Source organism: Schistocerca nitens, chromosome 10 (genome assembly GCF_023898315.1).
Source record: "Schistocerca nitens isolate TAMUIC-IGC-003100 chromosome 10, iqSchNite1.1, whole genome shotgun sequence".
NCBI lineage: Eukaryota > Metazoa > Arthropoda > Insecta > Orthoptera > Acrididae > Schistocerca > Schistocerca nitens.
Genome location: NC_064623.1, coordinates 84,675,052 through 84,702,502, shown reverse-complemented (window position 1 = coordinate 84,702,502; position 27,451 = coordinate 84,675,052).

Sequence of the window (27,451 nt, the reverse complement as noted above, 5' to 3'; positions counted from 1 at the left end):
TTATATTTTCTCCTATAGGCTATATAAATGAACTACTAGGTAACGTCGGTACTTCCATAAGGCTTTTCGCGGATGGTGCTGTTGTATACTTTTCTAGAGTTGTGACAACTCTAGAAAAGTGCAAGAAGAAATGCAGATGGTCGACGTTTAGTGCAGGGATGGCAATTAACCCTAAACGTAAACAAGTATAACGTATTGAGAATACGTAGACAGAAGGAGCCTTTACTGTGTGATTACAAAACTGCTGAACACTTACTGCAAGCAGTTACGTCAATAAAATATCTAGAACTATGTGTACGGAGCGATTTGGCGTGGAACGACTGCATGCAGTTGATCGCAAGTAAGGCAGATGACAGGCTGCGATTCACTAGAACAATATCCAGGAAATGCAATACACCAACAAGGCCTTGGCTTACGAAACACTCGTCCGAGCAATACTTGAATATTGTTCGCCAGCTTGGGATCCGTACCGAATAGGACTGATAGAGGAAAGACAGAAGATCCAAGGAAGAGCAGCACGTTTTATTTCAGGTTCATTTAGTACACGCTAAAGCGTCACACAGATTGTCGGACAACTCCAGTGGAACACGCTGCGCGATTGGCGTTCTGCATCACGGTATGGTCTGCTGTTAAAGTAAGTTGCTTCTTCCTACGTGTATATCGCAAAAAGACCGCGAAGATAACATACGAGAGATTCGAGCCCAAAATTGAAGCTTACCATCATTCGTTCTCCCTGCGAACCATAAACGACTGGAACGGTAAAAGGGAAAAATGACACTCGTACACAAATCACCCTCCGCCACACACTGCGAGATTGCTTACGGAGTATAGATGCAGATGTAGATCACACCAATTGCGAACGGAGCCCCAAACGCAGGAAATGATGATGCTATGCTTCCTACCTACCGCCACTCAGCGTAACGCTTCTTGCGTGTTGTATATGCACATGTAGGTATACAGCAAAGTGTGACACTGCTCTCGTTTTCAATAGACTTCTAAGCTTACGCGATGCAACTAATGTTTTAAACATAAGCTGCAAATCTTGCGTACTTCTCACTTCTTCTACTTTGTGCCAAACTTCCTCACTCTAATTTATAGATTCTCATAGCCACGCAGTACTAGGAAATATAAACAACAATGATTTTGCATCGTGTTTTCTTGTCTTCAGCTCCTGTCCATCTTTTATTGTTGCTTATTTTTCCAGCACTCGTTCATCTTCTCCCTAAATTGTCTTTTCCCATCTGCCGTCCATGTTGTCTTCGATTTCTTATTTTATCTGTCTCAACAGAATTTGAAATTTAGTATATTATTCTTAAAAAGTTTTCTTTTCGTTATATCTGATTATTTTACGTTGCTTCTTTCTAGTTCTTTTCTTGTTTCTGTAATCCACGCCACAGACGGCTAAATTTCTAGAAATACAAATACAAGAATATCTGTTTTGTTACACTGTTCTCATTTTTTTGGCAGAGATCTGCAAAGAAAATTAATCTTTGCTTTGCCATTACTTCAAATTGTGTATATTCGTAGATATCGATACTTCTCATTTTCAAACTGTCTAAATTTCCCGTTCCTCTCAATATTTTTCTAATAATCAGTCTTTCGAATATCTCTCTCCCGTCCACATTACGCTGGAGCATTTACAAGCATATGAACGGCCTGGCTCTATACTCATCCATTTTACTATCCGTAGCGCTATTGCAAATTTTTGCAGAACAAGCTGCTCAGTAACTTCTCCTAGCTGTTTTAATTTACTATCTTCCTCTATTTTAAATGTCTGTGTTTCTATTTATTTTGTTGATTCTATTCTGTTCGGCCGAAATTTTCAGACTCGGTCTATACGCTTTTCTTTTTTTCAGAAGATTTATTTCAGTAACTGGTTCTGTTATATTTTCTGAAAGCATTCCAAAATCGTCAGCAAAAGCCACGCAGTTTACTTTATTTCCACTTGTTTTTCTTCCCAGAACTACTGGTTCGGTACTGTGATTTTCTTAGAATCAAATTCCAGATTATTACTAAAAAGCAGTAAAGGTGGTCAGTCGTCTTCTTGACTAATACCAACTTTTATTTCAAATGGCTTAGATTCTCCTCCCACAAAGTTAATTTTACATATCGTATTTGTTACACTTCCACGAATTATGTTTGCTAATTTTACTATAAATACTTTATCTATTGTTTCTCCGCCTACCGAATGAAATGATTTTTTGAAATCAGTAAATGATAGTCTACTATTATACATTTACTAGTTAGCCTAGAGCGTTGAATTATTGATTTTATCCACGTTCTTATGCTGGCCATTTTCGCAGCAGCTGTAGATAAATTTTAGTAGTTCAAGAGAAAAACGTTTTTGCATGCTGCACATTACGTTCTTTTTTTTATTTACCTTGTGTGTTCAGACATGTTCCTCCTTAGTAATAAGGCATCTTCAGTGGATGTCCTGTTACATCACACGAGTTTTTCGTTTGCACATATAAGTCATCGTTTGCACTTATAGGTTTGTTGTTGTTGTGGTCTTCAGTCCTGAGACTCGTTTGATGTATTTCTCAATGCTACTCTATCCTGTGCAAGCCTCTTCATCTCCCAGTACCTACTGCCGCCTACATCCTTCTGAAAATGCTTAGTGTATTCATCTCTTGGTCTCCCTCTATGATTTTTACCCCCCACGCTGCCCTCCAGTACTAAATTGGTGATCCCTTGTAGCCTCAGAACGTGTCCTACCAACCGATCCCTTCTTCTAGTCAATTTGTGCCACAAACTCCTCTTCTCCCAAATTCTATTCAATACCTCCACATTAGTTATGTGACCTACCCATCTAATCTTCAGCATTCTTCTGTAGCACCACATTTCGAAAGCTTCTATTCCCTTCTTGTCTAAACTATTTATCGTCCATGTTTCACTTCCATACATTGCTACACTCCATACAAATACGTTCAGAAACGACTTCCTGACCCTTAAATCAATACTCGATATTAACAAATTTCTCTTCTTCACAAACACTTTCCTTGCCATTGCCAGTCTACATTTTATATCCTCTCTACTTCGACCATCATCAGTTATTTTGCTCCCCAAATAGCAAAACTCCTTTACTACTTTAAGTGTCTCATTTCCTAATCTAAATCCTGCAGCATCACCCGACTTAATTTGACTACATTCCATTATCCTCGTTTTGCTTTTGTTTATGTTCATCTTATATCCTCCTTTCAAGGCACTGTCCATTGAAGTTCACCTGATCTTAAAGGTCCTTTGCCGTCTCTGACAGAATTACAATGTCATCGGCGAACCTCTTAGTTTTTATTTCTTCTCTATGGATTTTAATACCTACTCCGAACTTTTCTTTCGTTTCCTATACTGCTTGCTCAATATACAGATTGAATAGCATCGGGGACAGGCTACAACCCTGTCTCACTCCCTTCCCAACCACTGCTTCCCTTTCATGTCCCTCGACTCTTATAACTGCCATCTGGTTTCTGTACAAATTGTAAATAGCCTTTCGCTCCCTGTATTTTGCCCCTGCCACCTTCAGAATTTGAAAGAGAGTATTCCTGTCAACATTGTCAAAAAATCTCTCTAAGTCTACAAATGCTAGAAACGTAGGTTTGCCTTTCCTTAATCTTTCTTCTAAGATAAGTCGTAACGTCAATATTGCCTCATGTATTCCAACATTTCTACGGAATCCAAACTGATCTTCTCCGAGGTCCGCTTCTACCAGTTTTTCCATTCGTCTGTAAAGAATTCGCGTTAGTATTTTGCAGCTATGACTTATTAAACTGATAGTTCGGTAATTTTCACATCTGTCAACACCTGCTTTCTTTGGGATTGGTATTATTATATTCTTCTTAAAGTCTGAGGGAATTTCGCCAGTCTCGTACATCTTGCTCACCAGATGGTAGAGTTTTGTCAGGACTGGCTCTCCCAAGGCCGTCAGTAGTTCTAATGGAATTTTGTCTACTCCCGGGGCCTTGTTTCGACTTAGGTCTTTCAGTGCTCTGTCAAACTCTTCATGCAGTATCATATCTCCCACTTCATCTTCATCTACCTCCTCTTCCATTTCCATAATATTGTCCTCAAGAACATTGCCCCTGTATAGACCCTCTGTATACTCCTTCCACCTTTCTGCTTTCCCTTCTTTGCTTAGAACTGGGTTTCCATCTGAGCTCTTGATGTTCATACAAGTGGTTCCCTTTTCTCCAAAGGTCTCTTTAATTTTCCTGTAGGCAGTATCTATCTTACCCCTCACGAGATAAGCCTCTACATCCTTACATTTATCCTCTAGCCATCCCTGCTTAGCCATTTGCACTTCCTGTCGATCTCATTTTTGAGAAGTTTGTATTCCTTTTTGCCTGCTTCATTGCTGCATTTTTGTATTTTCTCCTGTCATCAATTAAATTCAATGTCTCTTCTGTTACCCAAGGATTTCTACTAGCCCTCGTCTTTTTACCTACTTGATCCTCTGCTGCCTTCACTATTTCATTCCTCAAAGCTACCCATTCTTCTTCTAGTGTATTTCTTTCCCCCATTGCTGTCAGTTGTTCCCTTATGCTCTCCCCGAAACTCTGTACAACCTCTGGTCCTTTCAGTTTATCCAGGTCTCATCTCCTTAAATTCCCATCTTTTTGCAGTTTCTTATAGGTACAGCTTTAAAACAGTTCACTGAGGTTTTCATGATAAATTTTAGTACCACTTAGAGATCGGCGTCTAATTCATTATTTTTAATCCAAACGGGTTTTCTCTCAGGTGTCAAACTGGTTGAAAGTTGGCGGTTTTTCTGTTCATCACTGTTTTCTACGTATAGTCATTTAACTGCCATTTTCTGTCGTTCATTTCTATAAGTGTTGCCAACTTTATCTGGTTTCATATGCAATTGTTTTTTCTGTGACTATATGTGTGCTGATGTAAGTTCTGTGCCTATTTGAGTGTGTGTGTATACTTTTTTACTTTTATTTATTTTCACAGAAATTTATATTCTTGCAAGAGAAATGAGATTTGTGATCATCTTTTGGTATTATTATCTACTGTATGATCAATCAGTGCAAACAATGAGTAATTAGTCATATTCACTTGGTCAATTATTAGTATCTACCTTCTGCATATGTGGTAATTTTCTTATGAGGTTAGGAGGTGTCTTTCATTACTCATTCCAACTGGTTTTATGCCTTTCACTCTTGCAGTAGGTTTGTGATTATTTTCTCTTAACTTCTGCAAAAGTTGAGTGGCTTGTTCAATACTTCCATGGTCTGATTTGTTCTATGTACCGCGTATCGAATGTTCTGCTGGTTTGTCCTACTTATCTTCACTTATATGTGTTGCACTGCAGGTGGTACGTATATTCCTGCTTTTGGTAGACGTCTGTGTCTTTCATTATTTTTGGAATCCGCTATTGGACTAAACTATCTGTTTTGAATGCTATGTTTATGCCTTGTCATTTGAAAATGTTTGGTACTTTATGTGTGAGTTCGTGCTTGTAGGTCATTCTGTACCATGCTGAATCTTCTTCCTGTTTGTCATTTATTCATTGCACCGATGTTGTTTTGTTGCTCTGTGTGCTGGTCTGTGTGGTGTCCTGTTCTGCTGCTGTTTTGGGCTGAGTATGAGTCATGTTTATTGGCTGTATTTGTTGTTTAATTTTTTTATTTAACTGTGTGACCAGATTACTATTGTGCCCATTGTTTGTTGCTATTTGTTTGATGATGTCTAGTTCTTTCTGGTAGTTTTATGTGTTGAGTCTATGAAGCATGTATCTGAGTGCTGATTGCTTCTGTGAGGGTGGGTGATTTGAAGTGTGATGTATGATAGTATCAATTGTTGTAGGTTTATGCTAAATTTCAAAGCCATGCTGATTGTTTCCTTTTTTATGGTTTCATCTAAGAAGTTTATTCGGTTGTCATGTTCTTTTCCCATTGTGAACCTTATCTTTTTGTATATTGTCATCCAGGTGTCTGATTAGACACTACCATGAGAGGAAGAAAAATAGAAGAAAAAGATAACACAGCTCAAGACACAAAGTGAATCATAAGCAACCTAATCGTCCACAACAATTTTACCTGACTCTCATGAATCTCACAGCCACACGACCAAACAACGAAGAAAAATCCAATCAGAAGCTATTCTAAAACGAGAGGAGAAACGTGAAAATAGCAATCGTTGGACTGAATATGAGTCATGTTTACTGACTGTATCTGTTGTTTAATTTTCTTATTTAACTATGTGACTAGATTACTATTATAGTTTGTTGCTATTTGAACCAATGACCTACAGGCATTAACTCACACGTAAAGTACCTAACATTTTCAAAAGACAAGGCGTAAACACAGCATTCAAAACAGACAGTTCATTCCAGTAGTACGTTCCAAAACCAGCAAAATCAGGGTTACACGTCCCAACTACACTGCAATCTGTGTGATTGAAGATATGTAGGACAAACCAGCAGAACATTAGACACCCAGCACAAAGAACAAATCAGATCATGGAAATATGGGACAATCCACTCAACTTTTGAGGAACTATTACGAGAAAATAATCACAAACCTACCGCAAGAGAGAAAGGCATGAAAATAGTTAGACTAAATAACGAAAGACTCCTCCTAACCTGACAAGAAATCTACCAGATGTACAAAACAAAGTCTGAAAGGAAGATGCTACTAAATGACCAAGTGGGAATGAGTGACAACTCATTGTTTGCACTTACTGATCATATAATAGATAGCTATCCCAACAGATGATCACAATCTCATTTCTCTCTCAAGAAGATAAATCTCTGTAAAAATATAAAAATAAAGAACGTACACACCCACACAGACACACACTGAACTTACATGAGAAAATATATAGTCACAGACAAAAACAATCGAAAGTAAAACATGATAAAGCTGATGACATTTACAGAAATGAACGACACTATACACACAGTAAATGTCGTTAAGTTGCTAAATATTGAAAACAGTGGCCAAAAGAAAAACTGCAAACTTTCAACCAATTTGTCATCTGAGAGAAACCCGTTCGGCTTATAAAATAGTGAATTAGACGTCGATCTGTAAGTACTTGTAAATTTTATTATAAAAGCCTCTGTGAAGTGGTGTAATTCTATTGATTTTAAGTTGAAAATTTGTTTTACGCGAGGTCTTCTCTTTCTAAAACCGCCTTAATATTCTTCCAATTCTTGGTTTATTGTTGACACTTTATTTGTCTCCCTTTTCACGTAACGGATGGAGTAAAGCAATTTTGCTCCCTTTCGGAACATTTTCTGTTTTACAAATGGTCTCCAAATGCAATGTAGATCTCTTACAACGCTTGCTGCTGACCATTCCAATAATTCTTCACAATGGATTCTGCACCACTTCCTTTGTTGTTTTAGAGTGTTTTGATTGTTTCGTGAGTTTCTAAGTCTGTTGGCGCAATATTTCTTGGTATTGCTAGAAACTGTAATTTAATTATTAGAACGGACGATCTGATAACCTTTCAAAATGTTTTGCTAATACGGATGGCGTTCAATAAGTAATGCAACACTTTTTTTCTCGGCCAATTTCGCTCGAAAAAATTCAGAATTTGTTGCGAGACATCGTGGAATATTTCTGCTCAGCCCCTGCAGTTTCAAGAAGTTCCGATACGTGAAGCCGCTGTAAGAAGGATTCAAAATGACATCTGTAATGGTGGTGCGTTCCAAGCAGAGAGCTGTTACTGATTTTCTTTTGGCGGAAAACCAGAGTTCGTAGGTAATCATAGGCGCTTGCTGAATGTCTACGGATACCTGGCATTGAACAAAAGCACGGTGAGTCGTTGGGCGAGGCGTCTGTCATCATGGCAATGAGGTCGCGCAGACCTGTTCGATCTCCCTTGTGCCGGCCGGCCTCTCACAGCAGTGACTTTCAATGCGTTCGTCGCCACAAAAATGTAAACGAACCTGTCCTCCGCGACAACGCAAGGCCTCACAGAAGAGTGGGCATCCGACGTGACCTAGCAAAACTTCATTCTACAGTTTGTTCATCCTCACCTCCTCTCGCACCTTCCAACTTCCATTGCTTTGGTCCAATGAAAGATGCACTCCGCGGGATGGAGTACGTGGATGATGGGAAGGTTATTATTGATGCAGTATGACGTTGGCTCCGACGTTGACCAATAGAGTGGTAGCCATGCGGGTATACAGGGCCCCCCAGCGAAGTGGCGTGATTCTGCCGCACTGAACGGAGATTCTGTTGAAAAATAGGGTTTTGTAGCCAAAAGAGTGGGGAATAATATGGTGTATTAGAAATTTGAACAAAAAAAACGACCATGGTATTTCCTATTTTATGGTGGTTTTTTATTCTTTCTCTTATTATATGCACAATGCATAGACCAAAATTGAATAGCTATGACTCAGAACTTTCACGGGGAAGTACACTCCTGGAAATTGAAATAAGAACACCGTGAATTCATTGTCCCAGGAAGGGGAAACTTTATTGACACGTTCCTGGGGTCAGATACATCACATGATCACACTGACAGAACCACAGACACATAGACACAGGCAACAGAGCATGCACAATGTCGGCACTAGTACAGTGTATATCCACCTTTCGCAGCAATGCAGGCTGCTATTCTCCCATGGAGACGATCGTAGAGATGCTGGATGTAGTCCTGTGGAACGGCTTGCCATGCCATTTCCACCTGGCGCCTCAGTTGGACCAGCGTTCGTGCTGGACGTGCAGACCGCGTGAGACGACGCTTCATCCAGTCCCGAACATGCTCAATGGGGGACAGATCCGGAGATCTTGCTGGCCAGGGTAGTTGACTTACACCTTCTAGAGCACGTTGGGTGGCACGGGATACATGCGGACGTGCATTGTCCTGTTGGAACAGCAAGGTCCCTTGCCGGTCTAGGAATGGTAGAACGATGGGTTCGATGACGGTTTGGATGTACCGTGCACTATTCAGTGTCCCCTCGACGATCACCAGTGGTGTACGGCCAGTGTAGGAGATCGCTTCCCACACCATGATGCCGGGTGTTGGCCCTGTGTGCCTCGGTCGTATGCAGTCCTGATTGTGGCGCTCACCTGCACGGCGCCAAACACGCATACGACCATCATTGGCACCAAGGCAGAAGCGACACTCATCGCTGAAGACGACACGTCTCCATTCGTCCCTCCATTCACGCCTGTCGCGACACCACTGGAGGCGGGCTGCACGATGTTGGGGCGTGAGCGGAAGACGGCCTAACGGTGTGCGGGACCGTAGCCCAGCTTCATGGAGACGGTTGCGAATGGTCCTCGCCGATACCCCAGGAGCAACAGTGTCCCTAATTTGCTGGGAAGTGGCGGTGCGGTCCCCTACGGCACTGCGTAGGATCCTACGGTCTTGGCGTGCATCCGTGCGTCGCTGCGGTCCGGTCCCAGGTCGACGGGCACGTGCACCTTCCGCCGACCACTGGCGACAACATCGATGTACTGTGGAGACCTCACGCCCCACGTGTTGAACAATTCGGCGGTACGTCCACCCGGCCTCCCGCATGCCCACTATACGCCCTCGCTCAAAGTCCGTCAGCTGCACATACGGTTCACGTCCACGCTGTCGCGGCATGCTACCAGTGTTAAAGACTGCGATGGAGCTCCGTATGCCACGGCAAACTGGCTGACACTGACGGCGGCGGTGCACAAATGCTGCGCAGCTAGCGCCATTCGACGGCCAACACCGCGGTTCCTGGTCTGTCCGCTGTGCCGTGCGTGTGATCATTGCTTGTACAGCCCTCTCGCAGTGTCCGGAGCAAGTATGGTGGGTCTGACACACCGGTGTCAATGTGTTCTTTTTTCCATTTCCAGGAGTGTATAATGCAAAATATGGAAATTAAAAACTTCACTGCAGTTTCTTGTTTATCCTCACGGAATCGGTACAACAGCTTCGAACTTCATCTCGGTTTGAGTGCGACGTTGAAACTGCCGGAGATTGCGTTATGTTCATCTTTTTTTAAATCGATTTGTTCCAAAGTTCAATTGTTGACCGGTACACAGGACCTATGGTATAATAATGTTTTATGTATGAAGTGTCTGTTTTATATATGTGCTGTCCTTTGTGTATCGTTTTATGTGTTGTGTCAAGATTTGATTTGACAGATTTCTAGGTCCATATTGAACTGAAACTCATTGTTCAGACTCCACCGGCTTTCAATTACAATAATTCATGAAGTTCTTGCGTTGTGACCCAGGGAAGTGTTGGTGTTTTGCCATGAGACATAGCCAACATCGTCTTTAGGTTGTAGATATGTTTTGAAATTTAACCGTCGCAACACAATTTCATTTTTTGTACGCTGTAAAAAGTAATAGCACTTGCTCGCTTAAATCAGTGCTTCACAGTGGTGTGAGTCAAACTGACGCCGTCAACGCTACCGGAATTTGTGGCACAGTAGTCACACACTCGATTCCGTTCCACGAGTACGACTGTTCGAATCCCTATCCAATCACCCGTATTCTAGTTTTCCGTGGTTTCCCTAAATCGCTTACAGACAATCAGAGTAACTGTTTAAAAATCAGGTACCACTCCTTTCAGGAGTGCTAGTTCTGCAAGGTTCGCAGGAGAGCTTCTGTAAAGTTTGGAAGGTAGGAGACGAGATACTGGCAGAAGTAAAGCTGTGAGTAACGGCCGTGAGTCGTGCTTCGGTAGCTCAGATGGTAGAGCACTTGCCTGCGAAAGGTAAAGGTCCCGAGTTCGAGTCTCGGTCGGGCACACAGTTTTAATCAGCCAGGAAGTTTCATATCAGCGCACACTCCGCTGCAGAGTGAAAATCTCATTCTGGAAACCTCCCCCAGGCTGTGGCTAAGCCATGTCTCCGCAGTATCCTTTCTTTCAGGAGTGCTGGTTCTGCAAGGTTCGCAGGAGAGCTTCTGTAAAGTTTGGAAGGTAGGAGACGAGATACTGGCAGAAGTAAAGCTGTGAGTAACGGGCGTGAGTCGTGCTTCGGTGGCTCAGATGGTAGAGCACTTGCCCGCGAAAGGTAAAGGTCCCGAGTTCGAGTCTCGGTCGGGCACACAGTTTTAATCTGCCAGGAAGTTTCATATCAGCGCACACTCCGCTGCAGAGTGAAAATCTCATTCTGGAAACCTCCCCCAGGCTGTGGCTAAGCCATGTCTCCGCAGTATCCTTTCTTTCAGGAGTGCTAGTTCTGCAAGGTTCGCAGGAGAGCTTCTGTATGGAAGGTAGGAGACGAGGTACTGGCAGAAGTACAGCTGTGAGTACCGGGCGTGAGTCGTGCTTCGGTAGCTCAGATGGTAGAGCACTTTCCCACGAAAGGCAAAGGTCCCGAGTTCGAGTCTCGGTCGGGCACACAGTTTTAATCTGCCAGGAAGTTTCACTTACTACTTATTTTTCAAATGGCTGCTGCTCCACCTAACTGGATTCATTTGTACAAAATCTGACAGTTTTATTACCTCTCTAGTTTCTAGTTAGTATTTCAGATGTCTTTCCATCTTCTTACAAGCGTTCAGGCCTGTGATTACCCGTTTAATTGTACTGGCTGCGACGAGAGCATCTGGCGGCAGCGATTTAAGTTGAACAATGCCATCTCTGTAGAAATTTCTTGAAATTCGAAAGTAAACCTGCGATACTGAATTAACGCAGTTTCTTTTTACTTGTTGTAAATATCTGATTTTCTTCTGGCATGATCTAGATCTACCCACAGCATTAGCTATAGGAAAAGTACTATATTTTTTAAGACTGATCTAGTTATCCTAACTTTGTACCAGTACTGAAACAGAAGTTTTACTCTAATACTTCATAGTTAGTGTACATTTTCGCTTTCAATAGCAATCTGTAACTGTGGATGTAAAATGTTTGTGTCTGTTGTGATGTGTAATTTTGGCTCTAATATTTTCAAAAAAATTAAAAATATGTACGAAGTTACCCCGATGTATTGTAGCGTGAATGCCGGGATGGTTTCTTTGCTATAGGCGTGGCCGATTTCTTTCCCCAGTCTTCCCCAATCCGAGCTTGTACTCTTGTCTTTACTGACCCACCCGTCAACGGGACGTGAAAGACTAAGATTCCGTCTATAACTATTTTTTTTTTTTTTTTTGCTGTATCAAAGGTAGGTAGCAACTAGCAACATTCCTACGCAATTAACTTTACATCTGCTGCTCTTGACTATGAAATCAATTCACACATATTATTGATAACTAGCATTTCTCACACATTCACTTCATACAAATATACATTTCAAATACATTTAACACACTTCACACACATTTGTGCATATATTTCGTATGTATCTATAGCGAGTGTCTTGTGAATCCCGAGGAAACACGTAATTCCGACTTCTACATCTACATCTTCATCTATACTCTACAAATCACCGTGAGGTTCTTGGCTTTGGGTACATCCCAGTTATTACGATTTCTTTCCGTTCAATTCGAGTATGGAGCGCAGGAAGAATGATTGTTTCAATGCTCTGTGCGAGCAGTAATTAATCTAAACTTATCCTCACGATCCTTGTGTGAGTGATATGTAGTAGGTTGTAGTACATTCGTAGAGTAATTATTTTAACGCCGGTTCTAGAAACTTTGTTAGTAGACTCTCCCGGGATGGTTTACTCTGTCTTCAAGTTCTTAAAGCTGCGTTCCTGGTCAAACAAATCTGTGAGCATTCGACCTGCCCTTCTCTGTAGACGTTTAATATCCACTGATAGTTCTGATTGGTAGAGGCCCCACACACTTGAGCAATATTCTAGAATCGGTCGCACAGGTGATTTGTAAGCAATCCCCTTTGTAGACTGATTGCACTTCCCCATTATTTTACCAATAAGATATCTTTTATTGGCATCGGTGTCTCCAAAATATAGATAGTGCCTACACGAGGTTAGCTGTGGTGGTTGACTTGCTCCCCATAACAATCCTACCTAGAGTGGAAGACACCAGACCTGTTGATGATGTTAGTCGAATTGCAGGGAAATCTGTAACGATCTTCCAACAGTAATCTGGTCCCAGTACGATCTCGATGGGAAGACCGTTTGCGTTTTTGTTTTAGTCCGCTGAAGCTGCCGAATGTGCACTAGTTTTCTTATACCGGAAAGTACAGTTGGGTGCGAGTAAACTCAGTATGTGCTTTCAAATGCAGTCACAGACGTAGTGATATTTGTCCAGACCCTCTTTACAGTGAATCTACGACGCTTTGAAGTTGCGAGGGGCATTTCAAAGGCGCTGACAGATGGGTCGCCATTTTCTGCAATTTATAAACTCAGCTCTTCGATGAGAAACTTGGAGCTAGCCTGAAATTACTATCCACATCGCAGCGAGTAAGTCTTCCTAATCCAACGTGTCCACACATACAAATTCGAGCTGTATTTAGACAAATAAATATGAGAAACTTACGAAGGCTTTCCCTGCAGACGTGGAGGTAACTTGCTGAGAAGGTGAAGTAGCAGTGTCGGAACAGACAGCTATGGGATGACATGTCTTGCACTTACAACAAGAGACCTTGGCCTCGTTCCAGTCTTGGGTCCAATGAGTGCGAGCTACGCAAAGTACACAGTATGGCAGCACTTCTCGTTTGGGATATTCGCGAATTACATGAAATGTCGCTGCAGTGTGTGCGAAGTTAGAGGATGATAGATGTCTCTCCGAATCTTTTGTGCAGGAAGGCAACTTAAATTTCTTCTTTCAAAAGGTTAAGTAATTTAAATACATCTCCTTCTGATACTTCGCTTCTTCAAGCATGTGCACTCATTTCTGAGAAATTTCGTCAGTAAATGGCCGCAGAATTTTCAGAATGAGAACTTTACCGTATGCTTCATCGTATTCTCCCAGGGCACGCTGTGCTTGAATACGAGGATACATTTCAGGAATATACAGTTCAGTGTATCAGAAATCGCTGATTGTACAGGCAGTTTAACGACAAAGATGGGTGTGCGTCCCAGCCTGGATGCGGTTTTTAGGCGGTTTCCCATCTCCCAGTAGATGAATACCGGGCTGGTATCCAAGTTACGCTTCAGTTACATGCTTTGCAAAAATTTTGAAAACTTTCTCTCACTTTCACGTGAATAACACCTCACACAGCTGGAGTACAGACAGTCCTGCCCGGTGGTAATGGAGTGGCGACATCAAGAGAACGCAGCCACCCCTTAAATTCAACGTGCAAAATCCGTTCATAATCATGCCAACTCTTGATCCGATGCCGAAAAAGGACGCAAAAAAAAGAAGGTGAGGATTCAAATGTTTCCAAAACCAGGCCCATTTTTCGACATCTCTACACAATGGCTAACGCTTCATGGCTGGCAGCAGGAGAGAGTGGAAAAACAGTAGGGTGTGTAGACAGTGGAGGTGACGAGTACGAGGGCTATTCAGAAAGTGAGGAACGATCGGTCGCGAAATGGAAACCACTGTGAAAATCTGACGAGGATTTCCACAAATGTGTTGGGCAGTGTCTCTAGTATGTCCGTCGATCACATCAAGACGCTCTTTACAGTTTTGAGCGCATTGTGAGCGGGTAAAGGTGCCTAGAACAACGATGTCTCCCGCCAAGTAGGAGGGCCCCATAATAGGCTTCGCCTTAATGAATGCAGCCCACCTAACACAAGTGCCACGCACTTCCTTCTTCATGGTAATTCTCAGCCGCATGCTGCAGGGGCAGTGTAGACACTCCGGCAGCCTTTTCGACGGGAAGTGTTCGATCACCCACAACACAGCCCTAATTGGCTCCTCCTGAGTATCATCTCGGTTCACATGAAACACTGGATACGAAGACAACACTTGGGCGCAGGCTACGCGCTATAGACCGGCGTAGAGAATTATCGGAAAGCACAGGCGGCTGCCTTCTATGACGATGGTGTTGAAAATTTGGTATAACGCTCCGACAAATGTATAAGTCGGTGTGGTGAGTACGTAGAGAAGTACCTGGAAGGTGTAGCTAAATGTGCAAAGAAAACAGTTTTGGTTTTCACTGCTGTTTCCATTTCGCGACCGTTCGTTCCAGACTTTCCGAAGAACCCTTGTATTTCTCTTTCACACTGAGGCCGAACGCTTGCAAGCAACCGTTTTTGTAGTCTTCTATATAGTGTATTTAATTTTATCTACACTAATGGAAAAAAACCGCAACATAAAAAAATAATTTAGGTAGAGTAACGAAATTTTGGGAGTACATTTGTGTAGGCAACATATTTAAGCGAATAACATTGCAAGGTTAATGTAAGTGCGAGACAAGTCGTTGCAAAAGTGAACGCAGGTGCATTAATGGCTGGAGTAACCAACTGAATGCTGAATCCAATCATGCAAACGTGCAACAATTGTGTTGTACAGGTTCCGGATGTCAGTTTGTGAGACTGAGTTCCATGCTTGTTGCACTTCGTCCGTCTGTTCAGGGTCGATAATGCTCTTTGTGGATGACACACGAGTTGCCGTCCGGTTATGCATATGAGCTTGATTGGAAACAGGACTGTCGATCGAGCAGGCCAAAGCAACATGTCAGCGCTCTGTATAATGTGTTGGGTTACAACAGCGGTATGGGGGCGAGCGATATCCTGTTGGAAAACACCCCCTGGAATGCTGTTCATGAATGGCAGCACACCAGGTCGTATCAGTATACTGACGAACAGATTTACAGTCAGGGTGCGTGGAATAACAACGAGAGCGCTCCTGCTATCATACGAAATCGCACCCCAGACTATAACTCCAGTGTGTCTAGCACGCAGACAGGTTGGTTGCTGGCCCTAAACTGGCGTTCTCCTATCCAACACACGGCCATCACTGACACCGAAAGAGAAACAGATTTCATGAGAAAACAAAACAAACCTCCACCCTGCCCACCAATGACCGCTCGTTTCATACCACTGAAGTCGCAAATGGCGGTGGTGTGGGGTCAGTCTAATGCACGCTACAGGGCGTCTGGCTCGGATCTGTCTTTGAAGTAACAATTATTATGTGTCACGGTGGTGCCAATTGCTGGTCAAATTGCTGCTGTAGATGCAGTAAGATGTGCCAGAGCCATACGCCGAACACGATGATCGTCCCTCTCGGTTGTGTCACGTGACCACCCGTAGCCCGTCTTGTGACCGCATATTCTCCTGACCACCGCTGGCACAATCATGTAAAGTGGCTGTATCCCTGCCAAGTCTTTCTGCAGTATCGCAGAAGGAGCACCTAGTTCGTCGTAGCCCTATTACACGACCTCGTTCAAACTCAATGAGGAGTTGATAATGACGTCGTTGTCGCCTTTAAGGCATTGTTGACTAACTCACCACGTTCAGTCTCAAAGGTAAACGCTCGTGGCCGTTACAGCGCGTATTTAAAGAAAACCTAATCTGCATTCTCATAGTGGCGCTACCATCTCCACTATTATGCGACTGGCACAAAATTTGAATAGACGCCATATTTCAGACGCAAAAACATTCCAAACAGTATTTGTTTATGACGCACAACTCCTTCCTGGTGTTGCGATTTTTTTCCGCCAGTTGTACGAAGGTCGTCCACAAAGCGAGTTCCGTTTGCTTATATAAAACAAACGTGTACAGATACAGAAAAAAATATTCAGTGTACAAAAATCTACAACTCATGAACTACACTACTGGCCATTAAAATTGTTACACCAATAACAAATGCAGATGATAAACGGGTATTCATTGCACAAATATATTATACTAGAACTGACATGTGATTGCATTTTTACGCAACTTCGCTGCATAGATCCTGAGACATCAGTACCCAGAACAATCACCTCTGGCCATAATAACGGCCTTGATACCCCTGGGCATTGAGTCAAACAGAGCTTGGATGGCGTGAACAGGTACAGCTTCAAAACGATACCACAGTTCATCAAGAGTAGTGACTGGCGTATTGTGACGAGCCAGTTGCTCGGCCACCACCGACTAAACGTTATCAGTTGGTGAGAGATCTGGAGAATGTGCTGGCCAGGGCAGCAGTCGAACATTTTCTGTATTCAGAAAGGCCGTACAGAACCTGCAACATGCGGTCGTGCATCATCCTGCTGAAATGTAGGGTTTCGCAGGGATCGAATGAAGGGTAGAGCCACGGGTCGTAACACATCTGAAATGTAACGTCCACTGTTCAAAGTGCCGTCAATGCGAACAACAGGTGATCGAGACGTGTAATCAATGGCACCCCATACCATCACGCCGGGTGATACGACAGTATGGCGATGACGAATACATGCTTCCAATGTGCGTTCACAGCGATGTCGCCAAACACGGATGCGACCATCGTGATGCTGTAAACAGAACCTGGATTCATCCGTAAAAATGACGTTTTGACATTCGTGCACCCAGGTTCGTCGTTGAGTACACCATCGCAGGGGCTCCCGTCTGTGATGCAGCGTCAAGGGTAACCGCAGCCATGGTCTCCGAGCTGATAGTCTATGCTGCTGAAAACGTCGTCGAACTGTTCGTGCAGATGGTTGTTGTCTTGCAAACGTCCCCATCTGTTAACTCAGGGATCGAGACGTGGCTGCACGATCCTTTACATCCATGCGGATAAGATGCCTGTCATCTCGACTGATAGTGATACGAGGCCGTTGGGATCCAGGACGGCATTCCGTATTACCCTCCTGAACCCACCGAGTCCATATTCTGCTAACAGGCATTGGATCTCGACTAACGCGAGCAGCAATGTCGCTATACGATAAACCGCAATCGCAATAGGCGACAATCCGACCTTTATCAAAGTCGGAAACGTGATGGTACGCATTTCTCCTCCTTACACGAGGCATCACAACAACCTTTCACGAGGCAACGCCGGTCAACTGCTGTTTGTGTATGAGAAATCGGTTCGAAACTGTCGTCATGTCTGCACGTTGTAGGTGTCGCCACCGGTGCCAACCTTGTGTGAATGGTCTGAAAAGCTAATCATTTGCATATCACAGTATCTTCTTCCTGTCGGTTAAATTTCGCGTCTGTAGCACGTTATCTTCGTGGTGTAGAAATTTTAATGGCTAGTAGTGTAAGTTCCGTTTGGGTATATAAAAGAAACGCGTACAGATACAGAAAAAATTATTTATTGCACAAAAATCTACAACTGTTAAACTACTTTTCTACATAGCTCCAGGAATTTTCTAGGCACTTGTCATAGCGTGGCACAACTTTTTTATGTCTTCTTCATAGAAGGTTGCCGCCTGTGTATTCAACCATGTGGTAACATGTTCTTTCAGCTCCTCATCATCGTTGAAGTGTTGACCACGAAGGACAGATTTTAGGTGTAAGAAGAGATGAAAGTAGCTAGGAGCGAGGTCCAGGCTGTACGGAGGATAATCAAACGCGTCCCAGTGAAATTCCCGTAAGAGCTGTTTGGTCACATTCGCCGTGTGAGGTCGGGCATTATCGTGGAAAACAAACAACGCCTTTTGACAGTAATCCTCGGCGCTTATTCTGTATTGCGCGGCGCAATTTCTTAATGGCCTCGCAGTAACCATGTGCATTAATTGATTGGTCTAGTGGTAAGAAATCAATCAGCAAAATTCCTTTTCTGTCCCAAAGAACGGTGCATATGACTTTTCGAGGTGTCAAGATTTGCTTAGGCTTAACCTTCGTTGGGGATGAAGTGTGCCTCCATTCCATTGATTGCCGTTTTGTTTCAGGAGTGTCGTACGATACCGAAGTTTGATCCTCCGTGACTATCCGAGAGAGATAACCATCGCCTTCTTCATTGTACCGTGCCAAAAAGTGAAGTGCACTGCCCTTCCGTTGTTTTTTGTGTTGTTCAGTAAGAATTTTGGGTACCCAACATAAGCAGAGTTTTGGAAATTTCAGTTTTTCAGTAACAATTTCATGAATCAGTGATCGTGAGGTTTGCGGAAGTTCCATAGCAAGGGCACTAAGTGTAAACTTACAGTTGTGCTTGATCTTCTCTTCAATTGTGTGAACCAGTTCATCAGTAAAGACAGACGGGCGTAAACTTCGTTCTTCATCGTGCACTTGATCACGTCATTCATTGAACAGTCTGACCCAACTTCTAACCATTGAATCACTCATAGCATTTTGTCCGTAAACCCAGCAGATTTGCCGATGAATTTCCTTTGGTTTAATTTTCTTTGCATTTAGAAAACGAATCACAGATCTGATTTCACACACGGTGGCATTTTCAAATACGACTGACATTATAAAGAAGCATTACAAAGCACACGTCGGCAGCTGCGATCAGAAAATGGCGTACATGTCTTCTCCTTGAGTCAGAGTAACTGCCGCGCATGCTCGGAACTGCGGTCGTAGCGCTGCCGCGGATAGAAATACACTACTGGCCATTAAAATTGCTACACCAAGAAGAAATGCTGATGATAAACAGGTTTTCATTGGACAAATATATTATACTATTACTGACATGTGATTACATTTTCACACTGGGCGCTAATGACCATAGAAGTTTTGCGCCCTAAAACCAAAAAAAAACAAAACATTTTCACGCAATTTGGGTGCATAGATTCTGAGAAATCAGGCACAGAACAACCACCTCTGGCCGTAATAACGGCCTTGATACGCCTGGGCATTGAGTCAAACAGAGCTAGGATGTCGTGTACGGGTACAGCTGCCCATGCAGCTTCAACACGATACCACAGTTCATCAAGAGTAGTGACTGGCGTATTGTGACGAGCCAGTTGCTCGGCCACCATTGACCAGACGTTTTCAGTTGGTGAGAGATCTGGAGAATGTGCTGGCCAGGGTATCAGTCGAACATGCGGTCGTGCATTATCCTGCTGAAATGTAGGGTTTCGCAGGTAGGGTTTCGCAGAGATCGAATGAAGGGTCGTAACACATCTGAAATGTAACGTCCACTATTCAAAGTGCCGTCAATGCGAACAAGAGATGACAGAGACGTGTAACCAATGGCACCCCATACCATCACGCTGGGTGATACGCCAGTATGGCGATGACGAATACACGATTCCAATGTGTCGCCAAACACGGATGCGGCCATCATGATGCTGTAAACATAACCTGGATTCATCCGAAAAAATGACGTTTTGCCATTCGTGCATCCAGGTTCGTCGTTGAGTACACCATTACAGGCGTTCCTGTCTGTGATGCAGCGTCAAGGGTAACCGCAGCCACGGTCTCCGACCTGATAGTCCATGCTGCTGCAAACGTCGTCGAACTGTTCGTGCAGGTGGTTGTCGTCTTGCAAACGTCCCCATCTGTTGACTCAGGGATCGAGACGTGGCTGCACGATCCTTTACAGCGATGCGGATTAGATGCCTGTCATATCGACTGCTAGTGATACGAGGCCATTGGGATCCAGCACGGCGTTCCGTATTACCCTCCTGAACCCACCGATTCCATATTCTGCTAACAGTCATTGGATCTCGACCAACGCGAGCAGCAATCTCGAGATATGATACCGTAATCGCGATATGCTACAATCCGACCTTTATCGAAGTCGGAAACGTGATGGTACGCATTTCTCCTCCTTACACGAGGCATCACAACAACGTTTGACCAGGCAACGCCGGTCAACTGCTGTTTGTGTATGAGAAATCGGTTGGAAACTTTCTTCATGTGAGCACGATGTAGGTGTCGCCACCGGCTCCGACCTTGTGTGAATGCTCTGAAAAGCAACGTGGAGGTTCCCTGCTGTTTTGGGGTGGCATTATCTGGGGCCGACGTACGCCGCTGGTGATCATGGAAGGCGGCGTAACGGCTGTACGATGCGTGAATGCCATCCTCCGACCAGTAGTGCAACGATATCGGCAGCATATTGGCGAGGCATTCGTCTTCATGGACGACAGTTCGCGCCCCCATCGTGCAAATCTTGTGCTTCTTTCAGGACAACGACATCGCTCGACTACAGTGACTAGCATGTTCTCCAGACATGAACCCTATCGAACATGTCTTGGATGGATTGAAAAGGGCTGTTTATGGACGACGTGGCCCACTAACCACTGAGGTATCTACGCCGAATGGCCGTTGAGGAGTGGGACAATCTGGACCAACAGTGCCTTGATGAACTTGTGGATAGTATGCCACAACGAATGGAGGCATGCACCAACGGAAGAGGACGTGCTACTGGGTGTTAGAGGTACAGCAATCTGGACCACCACCTCTGAAGGTCTCGCTGTATGGTGGTACAGCATGCAGTGTGTGGTTTTCATGAGCAGTAAAACGGTCGGAAATGATGTTTATGTTGATCTCTATTCCAATTTTCTATACAGGTTCCGGAACTCTCGGAACCGAGGTGATGCAAAACTTGTTTTGATGTTTGTAGTGTTCAAGATCATTCCATTTATTACTTCAAGCTTCTGCTATGGCTGATGGCTGTGTAATCTGGTTATCACATTTAGCATTCAACCGCGATTTTTATATATATTTTAACAACGCGTTTCGAGAGACAATGCTCTCATCATCAGGTTGTAAAATCTATGTCGCGAAATTAAACGTACTAAAAAGACAAAATACCATCACCAATAGTTGGTGGGTCCATAAAGTAAAAAAGAATTAAAAGTATATTGGACTGTGGGTCCTCGTCTTACATTAAAGTTGTTGACGCAGGTCGATGGCAGTCCCATAGCTACCAAATATGCTGTCGACTGCGCCGGCTCGGGTGCTGTTGTGGACTAACGTGCCTAGGTGTTGTGGCGTGGTTACCGCCGTGTGCTTGACGGTAACGCTATGCTATTGGGCGCCTCATTTCCTTACTGCATTGGTCTGCCATCGTTAGCCTCTCGCAACTCCGTCATTGACATGCTACAAGTTTTAAGTCGCATGCCTGCCCTAAAATAATTCTAAAAACCCGCTAAAAAAATCTCATTTCTTTAAAGTTATCTTGTACATTTAGGATATTGCTTTGTTTCTTTTCATGGATAGCTATCTCGAATTCCTCTAGTAAGTCAAGTTTCCTTCCTTTCTTTTCTACATGCAATATTTCTACGTTGTCTTCTATGCTATTAAGGGGATGGCCTGTTTCATATATATGGTTCGCAACAGCTGATTTGTCATAATTTCCTAACCTGAACGCATCTTTATGTTCTTTATACCGGATCGCGAATGATCTTCCTGTCTGCCCTATATATTTTGCATCACACGTTCTGCACTGAATCTTATAAACTCCCGATCTTTCAAACTTATTTCTCTTCTCGCCAATATCGTGCTTAAGGCTATACCTCACTAGGTTATTAGTCTGAAAGGCTATTTTGACATCGTATGGCTTAAAAATATTTGCTATCTTTTGTGAGACTTTTCTGTAGTATGGCATCGTGATAATTTTCGCTTTCTCTCCATCAGGTTTATTCTTTTTGCGCTTATTACATTTTCGTAACAGTTTTTTAACTATATCTATTCTGTAACCGTTATTCTTCGCTATTCTCTTAACGGTGTTAATTTCAGTCTCCCTATCTTTTTCACTCATAGGTATATTGACTGCCCTATGCACGAGACTACGGAAAGCAGCTTCTTTATACGCCTGCGGATGGCATGAATCATTCGGGATCACGGCATCAGTTGTAGTTTGTTTTCTATAAACGGAAAACGCATGTTTGTTGCCCTGCTTTTTTATATTCAGGTCCAGGAACTGTAGACAATTGTCAGTTTCGTACTCCACGGTAAATTTTATTTTATTATGTGCGTCGTTGAACTTTTTTACTATTTCCTCAATGTCCTCACTGGAACCATCAACAAGTAACAGAGTGTCGTCAACATAACGTTTGTAATAAACAATTTTATCCGTAATGTTTTCGTCAGAATTTAGAACTTTATCTTCAAGGTCATTCATAAAAATGTCCGCCATAGTTCCTGAAATGCTGGACCCCATGGCTAACCCATCGTCCTGAATATAAAATTTGTTATTAAACGTAAAATAATTAAAACTTGTAATGAGCTGTAGGAGTTCAATAAATTCAATTGTCTCTTGCGTTGAAATTTTACCGTATTTCAGGAAATTTCTCTTAATGATTTCTATAGTTTCGTTAACCGGAACACTGGAGTATAAGTTCTTAACATCCAACGAAACCAAACGGGAAGTGTCGGTGACTGGCGTATCTTTAATTTCACCTATCATGGTCATACTACCACGCACTGAATAATTATTATTATACACGTAAGTCTTTTTCAGAATTTGGTCCAACATTTTCGTTATTTTATATGCTGGACTATTTCGACCGTTAACAATCGGACGAACCGGATGCAGATCTTTATGTATCTTCACCTGTGATCTTAATTTGGGGGCCGTTGGATTCATGATAACACATCTTCTTTTTTCGGCTTCTGTCAGCAGGAAGTGCGTGCGTTTAAGAACATTTTTTATTTTAGTTTGGAAATTGGCTGTTACGTCTTTCGGAATTTCTGTAATGCTATTTTCGACAAAAAACGCTAAGGTTTTCGAAACGTACTCCTCCTCTTTTAATATTACGATCGTATTCCCCTTATCCGCTTTCGTGGCAATAGCTTTCGTTTCATTAAGCTTTTTATTTATAGAATAGACAGTTAGTCGGTCTGCTCTAGTCTTATGATTAACACTATTTCTCTTATTTAATTCATTTTTTACTATTTTATATAGTTTATGACCGACATGGCCTGTTTTATTATTATTTAATTTAGCAATTTCTGTTGTCATTTTAGTGAGGGCAATTACTTCTTTCGCGACCTTCTTGTTAAATGACGGCTCAATATTAAACTTTAATGCCTTATTTAACATTTCTACTTCTGTATTATCAAATGTAATATCCGTTTTGTTAACCACCCGTGGGTAAAAGTCAAAAGACGAAAGCCTTTGTTGTTGATCTTTTTCGTCTTCGCGCGTGTTATTATTTAATTTACGAAGTTTTTTATCTTGTTTTTCTTTTTTCTTTCTAAACTCCTTCTGTAGTATTTTGTGAAGTCTACATGTAACCTCTTCCCATACGTTCATTGGTAATATTTCCTTGACCTTAGTCTCTGCTTGAATTATTTGTTTTTTAATTAAGTCTTTCTTTTTATACAGATGTTTAATTTCTGCGCGTATCCAAAACTTTTTTGCTTTTTCAACAGCTAGTCGTCCCGCCCATGACTTGCAATCACAAAGTTTCAACTTCACATAATTCGGGATAACATGATTCTTAACACATTCTTTATTAAAGTTTATGTTTGCGGCAGTTTTTAATAACTTACGTCTTAAATTTTTGTATTTATACACTAACCTCAATGTCTCGCCTGACACTAACGATTTGATATAATCCATTATGGAGTCGAGGTAGCAGTTGTCGTTATACTGGTTATCACATTTAGCATTCAACCGCGATTTTTATATATATTTTAACAACGCGTTTCGAGAGACAATGCTCTCATCATCAGGTTGTAAAACCTATGTCGCGAAATTAAACGTACTAAAAAGACAAAATACCATCACCAATAGTTGGTGGGTCCATAAAGTAAAAAAGAATTAAAAGTATATTGGACTGTGGGTCCTCGTCTTACATTAAAGTTGTTGACGCAGGTCGATGGCAGTCCCATAGCTACCAAATATGCTGTCGACTGCGCCGGCTCGGGTGCTGTTGTGGACTAACGTGCCTAGGTGTTGTGGCGTGGTTACCGCCGTGTGCTTGACGGATAGCGGATAAGGGGAATACGATCGTAATATTAAAAGAGGAGGAGTACGTTTCGAAAACCTTAGCGTTTTTTGTCGAAAATAGCATTACAGAAATTCCGAAAGACATAACAGCCAATTTCCAAACTAAACTAAAAAATGTTCTTAAACGCACGCACTTCCTGCTGACAGAAGCCGAAAAAAGAAGATGTGTTATCATGAATCCAACGGCCCCCAAATTAAGATCACAGGTGAAGATACATAAAGATCTGCATCCGGTTCGTCCGATTGTTAACGGTCGAAATAGTCCAGCATATAAAATAACGAAAATGTTGGACCAAATTCTGAAAAAGACTTACGTGTATAATAATAATTATTCAGTGCGTGGTAGTATGACCATGATAGGTGAAATTAAAGATACGCCAGTCACCGACACTTCCCGTTTGGTTTCGTTGGATGTTAAGAACTTATACTCCAGTGTTCCGGTTAACGAAACTATAGAAATCATTAAGAGAAATTTCCTGAAATACGGTAAAATTTCAACGCAAGAGACAATTGAATTTATTGAACTCCTACAGCTCATTACAAGTTTTAATTATTTTACGTTTAATAACAAATTTTATATTCAGGACGATGGGTTAGCCATGGGGTCCAGCATTTCAGGAACTATGGCGGACATTTTTATGAATGACCTTGAAGATAAAGTTCTAAATTCTGACGAAAACATTACGGATAAAATTGTTTATTACAAACGTTATGTTGACGACACTCTGTTACTTGTTGATGGTTCCAGTGAGGACATTGAGGAAATAGTAAAAAAGTTCAACGACGCACATAATAAAATAAAATTTACCGTGGAGTACGAAACTGACAATTGTCTACAGTTCCTGGACCTGAATATAAAAAAGCAGGGCAACAAACATGCGTTTTCCGTTTATAGAAAACAAACTACAACTGATGCCGTGATCCCGAATGATTCATGCCATCCGCAGGCGTATAAAGAAGCTGCTTTCCGTAGTCTCGTGCATAGGGCAGTCAATATACCTATGAGTGAAAAAGATAGGGAGACTGAAATTAACACCGTTAAGAGAATAGCGAAGAATAACGGTTACAGAATAGATATAGTTAAAAAACTGTTACGAAAATGTAATAAGCGCAAAAAGAATAAACCTGATGGAGAGAAAGCGAAAATTATCACGATGCCATACTACGGAAAAGTCTCACAAAAGATAGCAAATATTTTTAAGCCATACGATGTCAAAATAGCCTTTCAGACTAATAACCTAGTGAGGTATAGCCTTAAGCACGACATTGGCGAGAAGAGAAATAAGTTTGAAAGATCGGGAGTTTATAAGATTCAGTGCAGAACGTGTGATGCAAAATATATAGGGCAGACAGGAAGATCATTCGCGATCCGGTATAAAGAACATAAAGATGCGTTCAGGTTAGGAAATTATGACAAATCAGCTGTTGCGAACCATATATATGAAACAGGCCATCCCCTTAATAGCATAGAAGACAACGTAGAAATATTGCATGTAGAAAAGAAAGGAAGGAAACTTGACTTACTAGAGGAATTCGAGATAGCTATCCATGAAAAGAAACAAAGCAATATCCTAAATGTACAAGATAACTTTAAAGAAATGAGATTTTTTAGCGGGTTTTTAGAATTATTTTAGGGCAGGCATGCGACTTAAAACTTGTAGCATGTCAATGACGGAGTTGCGAGAGGCTAACGATGGCAGACCAATGCAGTAAGGAAATGAGGCGCCCAATAGCATAGCGTTACCGTCAAGCACACGGCGGTAACCACGCCACAACACCTAGGCACGTTAGTCCACAACAGCACCCGAGCCGGCGCAGTCGACAGCATATTTGGTAGCTATGGGACTGCCATCGACCTGCGTCAACAACTTTAATGTAAGACGAGGACCCACAGTCCAATATACTTTTAATTCTTTTTTACTTTATGGACCCACCAACTATTGGTGATGGTATTTTGTCTTTTTAGTACGTTTAATTTCGCGACATAGATTTTACAACCTGATGATGAGAGCATTGTCTCTCGAAACGCGTTGTTAAAATATATATAAAAATCGCGGTTGAATGCTAAATGTGATAACCAGTATAACGACAACTGCTACCTCGACTCCATAATGGATTATATCAAAGCTGTGTAATCTGAAAAGGAATCCACTGAATCATTGCAGCCGAGGGCGTTGCACCAGCCCGGAGCGGAAGTCGATCACGCCCGTGTGTGGCGGGTTGCCGCTCACTAGCGACGTAGGCACGCACCATCGGTAGACCTACTTGGCGATGGAAGTGGCTGCGACGCGCGTGTTTGATTCACAAGTCGTTTTGCGGAGTTCTCAATCGCTCTCAGATCGCTGCTTACGAAATTCTATCAGGTGAACCGCGATATCAGATATCATGATGAGCTGAACGCCGAATTTATGAGACTGGAGCTCTGGGGCAGCTTCTGCCCTTCACCCGAGCTTTGTTGGTAGATCCCTGGACTACTCATCAGAGCTTTCTGCTTTGCTGTCTTCAGTACTGGTTGCTGGACCATATGTGGCTGTGGAACGCTGATCTTTTCGTAAAGGTACCACTGTAAGCCTAACACTAGAACAATATCGCACAAAAGATTAATACCATTCCATAACCAGAGAATCGAGTAGAATAACATGAACGCCCAAATCCTACTGACTGAGTCCTCTAGGTGGAATATTTACGTCGTCGAGGAGAAGCTCCGCTCTACGACAGAATTCTTAACGACCAAATCGGTTTTGTTCTTATCAAGTTACGGAATCTAGTACAAGATTTTCTGTAGTTCTGGGCCATCCAAGGTTTTGTTATTAGATAATGCGGCAGCCTTTCTTTCTAGTTCTTTTAGGTAATTTTGCTTTGATCATGTCGTTTCTCACGTTACCATTGTACCATATTTTCTCCAGCCGTCTTTTTCGGAGGGGCTCCATCGGAATTTAAAGACAACTTTGATCATTTATCACTTC